The sequence below is a fragment of the Limulus polyphemus genome, unplaced genomic scaffold (assembly GCF_000517525.1).
Source record: "Limulus polyphemus unplaced genomic scaffold, Limulus_polyphemus-2.1.2 Scaffold1244, whole genome shotgun sequence".
Lineage (NCBI taxonomy): Eukaryota > Metazoa > Arthropoda > Merostomata > Xiphosura > Limulidae > Limulus > Limulus polyphemus.
Window position 1 is genome coordinate 244894 of NW_013666854.1, and position 4635 is coordinate 249528.

General features: G+C 38.9%; 1 protein-coding gene and 1 long non-coding RNA gene across 5 annotated transcripts in view; one reads left to right on the plus strand and one right to left on the minus strand.

Moving 5' to 3' along the window:
* LOC111086601 overlaps window positions 1–3502 on the plus strand; it is a 6711-nt gene extending 3209 nt beyond the window's left edge. Inside the window, exons 2-3 of the long non-coding RNA XR_002611350.1 lie at window positions 561–567; window positions 3423–3502. This is a non-coding gene — a long non-coding RNA (uncharacterized LOC111086601). The remainder of the gene's footprint in view (window positions 1–560; window positions 568–3422) is intronic.
* Window positions 1–4635, minus strand: part of LOC106462768 (probable E3 ubiquitin ligase complex SCF subunit sconB) — a 74197-nt gene that overhangs the window by 15063 nt on the left and 54499 nt on the right. The window lies entirely within an intron of this gene.

Here is a 4635-nt window from a genome sequence, read left to right on the forward strand (position 1 = left end):
AATGCTAAGATAGTAATTGAGGTGTAGACTTTAGATTTTTTTATAATTAGGAATACGTAATTTGTTTTTAATGTTTTGTACTTCAGGTGATTTTCTATAGGCAATCATAAAATGGTAAATGTTGCTATTTTAAATAGTTACTATAATATTAAAATGATTGGTTTAACAATAAGTCTTTCATTTGTTATATTTAATTGTAGCAAAATGATTTACTACCAAGTTTTTCAATGATTATATAACTGAATATGTGTAGCACCAATGCAAGGGAGAAAGTAGAAGCACCTGAAGAACACCCTAACGAGGGGACCCTTTAATAAAAGGATTATACATGGGACACCACACCACTTCTGTACTTGAGAGGAGCACATCCTAATGAGAGAAAATGGTTGGACAGTGATTGTAATTACAATCTATATATATAAAGAAGAAATGTGTGCACCCTAACTTCTCCAAGCCTACTGGATCAATCTCAACCAAAATTTATATGTAAACATTATGAACTATGGGGAATGTCCTAAGGGGGTCAAAATTGAACTTAATCTTATTTCTATTTTGTAAAGCCTGTTAGTTAATTACTCCTAGCCTATCGAGTCAACCTCAAATAATCTTGGCAGATTGACACTTTAACTCTTTCAGCACAGGCTCGGTCCCTTAGACCAACCTTCTAACCATTTTGTGCTTGTTATAGTTTTCATGCTATAATCTTTAAATTAGTAAGTATATGTTAAGGAAATTTGGCATATTATCAGTAAACATTACAATGCTTTCATACACAAAATATCAAATATTTTTTTTACTAAGTCTTAAGGTTTGTTAAGCAAAGTTTTTCTCGTACCTTTTTTTTCTTTTTCGCATGTTGCCTATCCAACATGCAAATTAATTTTCATTTTAAGACTAAAAGTACTTCTATGCACCACAAAATTTTCAAATGTAAAATGCAAAATCTTTATAATGTCCAGACAGTTATCAAACGTTTCTTAAGAAAAAAACTTTATATTTTATCTGTTATTTTCACTAATGAATCTCTGTATGAATTTGGTAGATTTGATTGATCTTGTATCCACCATAGATAATTAGGAAATAAATATAAATTATGCCTCCTTTGTTATAGAATGACAACAAATTATGTATATAGATTATTAATATTTAGAAATAAGTCCTTAAACTTATTTTCCTTAAAACATAGAACAGTAAATAAAGAAGTAAAGCAAACAATTATCTCTTCTAGTTAAGACCTTTGTACTTGGTTGCTGCTTGACATAGGTTGCTAAGCTCCTTAAAATTTTGCACATGGAGGATATGAAATGAAATAATGTTTTTTTATGTTTTATATATACAGTTGAATAACCAAAAAATTATAAGTTAATATATCAATACCATAGAATTCCACTATAATTTATCAAGCTTAATAACTAAGCTGTATTTGGGTCTAAAAAAATATGAACTTTCAAGCAGACTAAAGACAACCTACTTCCTTGAAATCTTGGTTAGAAAGAACGAGATGGTGTCCTAACACAAGAAAATGGCTGAGAAAGCCACTAGGGGGACATTTTGAGCTTTCGATTGGCTATTCACATATCATTTATAGATGTAAGTGTATATGATGGACTGTTTCCAAAAATGGAAAGAGGTGGGTGGGGCCACTGTGTTTGACTCAGTACATGAGTGATATTGCAGCAAATAGAAAAGATATGAGGTTCTTATTTTATACTCTACCTTTTCAATATCAGTAATTTGAGTTCATAATTTGTATGAAACTATAGACTCAATATTTTGACATCACAAACATCTCATTTGAACCAGTGCTGCATTTAACATACCACGTGACACACAAAAATCAATGTTTAACTGTGTTTTTTTAATATTTACTTTTAAATTAAGAAACTAAATAATGTATAATACTAAAATTTGAATTATAATCTACAGTTTGATACCAAACTTATTGACATAAATTCATGAAATACTAGTTTAATAAAATTTTGAATGCAAGTCAACAAACGAGATGACATGGCCTTTGACAAGTGACCCATCTGGAGAGGATTAAACAACGTTGAATATTCTAAAAGGATTCAAGGTCAAAGTATAAAAGTTGCTGGATTGTTTCTCAAAAAACCATGTTTTTCTCATTGTCAATGAGACATAGGGTGTTCAAGGGTGGGATCACCTCAAAAACAGAAACCAGACCAGAAACACCTCAAATGCAATAACATCCTCGGCATAAAAACAACGAGGAATAGTGCATAATGAAGAAGTAGGGCAACTAACAAGTACACCTACCGTGTCCCTCAACACTAGGGTAGTGCACTCGAGGCAAATTGATTGAGGGACCAGGGACACCCTGAACACACATGTGAGGACATATGGTGATTGGTTTTTTTTCTAAATCCAAAACTCATATGCCAGGAACTGACATCCATGCAGGTGTAGGATGAGAGGTCCCAATTGCACTACATGTGTGAGGACATGATGTTGATTGAATCAGCTCTAAATCCAAAACTCAATTGCCAGGAACCAACATCCATGCAGGGGTTGGATGAGGATTCCCAATCAGCACAAAATGAATGTGGACAATATGTTGATTGGTTCAGCTCTAAGTCCAAACACAACCGCCAGGAGTTAACCTCCATGCAGGGGTTGGATGAAGGATCCCAATCATTATGACAGCACACTCCAAAGCTACAACATCCCCTTGGACAAACCTGTGCAAAGATGGATCACCAATTCGGAAGACATCTCATCATCTACACCAGCAGAACACCACACCCTACTTTCAGGTGAATGGAGTCTTTATTCTTTACCCATTAAGTCCATGGGTTAGTACGGTCCAGAATGGGCATACTTATGAAGCAAAGATATTGTGAGGAGTAATCTACAAGCGATCTTGTAGAACACCCCATCTCTAGTTTATGTGATTTTAAGGAAGTGTGTATTAACAGTAAAAATATTCAAAAACCAAAACAGTATAACATCTTTCCAAAGTTGGCTGACCATACTTCAAAATGTGTGGGCCCCTATACTTGAGTCGAGGATCGATGAAGATCAGCTCATTTGACAATCAATCTTCCAACAAGTCAAAGCCAATAAATCTCCAGTCGAGCAATGCCACTGAAGCCTGTGTAAATGTGCTGATAGCATGTGAAGTTGCTGGTCATTGCTCATTTGCCCGTTGAACCGTTACAGATTTCTTCCGCGCAATTAAGTGTAACCAGCGCATTCCACAATGCGGAAAGAGCGCGGCGAGGCAGATAGGAAGTCCTATGTTTAGGGCACCTTTTCTAGCCCCCTTCTCAATTGAGGTGAGCAGAGCATTCCTAAAAAGGGCTGCTCAGTCATCCAGGATGCTGCCGGACTCCCCTGCTGCCTCATCAGTTGAAAAACGACCCTGTGTCCTGGACCGCCTACGTGCAGGCTTTTGACTACAGCTTCCAGTGATGTCCACACCTACTGCACTGCCATCGGCCTATCGCCGCAGGACTTTGGTTTGATGTCGTGACGTGCGCTGGACTTGAATTATAGTGAGGAAGAGTTGCACGAGTCGTCGACCTCACTCTCTCGTCCCTTCCCATCCGGATCCAGTGGCAAGAACAAGTCAAGACAACTGGGGATAGATCAGGATGCAGTGGATGACCGCCCTGTCTCAAATCCACTCTGGCTAGCAAACCGCGGCTGGCAGAGGTCCCACATAACAGTCGAACAACTGAAAAATCGAAATTTAAGGTGCTTAAATTGGGCACCTGGAACATAAGAACTCTTGTGGATGGCTCGAGAACAGACAGACCGGAGCATAGAACTGCACTTATTGCAAAAGAGCTGGCAAGGTACCACTTGGATATAGTTTCACTCAGTGAGACTCGCTTAGCTGACAAGGGTCAACTTTCCGAGGTGGGCACGGGATATACGTTTTACTGGAGTGGTCGTAACACCAATGAAGGGCGCGAAGCAGGAGTAGGCTTTGCTATCCGATCTGATCTACCACACATGCCTGAAGGTATCAATGACCGTCTGATGACGCTGCGACTACCGTTAATGAACAATAAGAACATGACGCTCATAAGTGCCTATGCTCCAACGATGACTAATCAAGACGAAACAAAGGACATGTTTTACGAAGACCTCGAGTCTGTCATCACTTCCATTCCAAGGTACGATAAGCTAGTCATTCTTATTGACTTCAACGCACGTGTAGGCTCAGATCATGTGACCTGGGAGGGTGTGGTTGGGAAGCATGGTATTGGAACATGCAACAGCAATGGCCTACTGCTACTCCAAACGTGCACCGTCCATGACTTGACCATCACGAATACTCTCTTTCGCTTGCCCACTCGCAACAGGACATCCTGGATACACTCACATTCAAAACATTGGCACCTGATTGACTATGTCATTACTCAAAAGAATGATGCGCGCGACGTGAGGGTAACAAAAGCCGTGTGTGGGGCAGAGTGCTGGACTGACCACCGTTTGATCATTTCCAAACTGGTTGTAAGAGTTGTGCCATGCAGAAGACCTCAAGGTCAAAAAATGTTAAGGAGATTGAATGTTGCCCGGCTGAAGATTCCTGAAGTTGCTGAGGCGTTTCGGAAGGAACTGGAATATACCATCACGAATGCCATTGCAGATGCTGATGCTGATCCC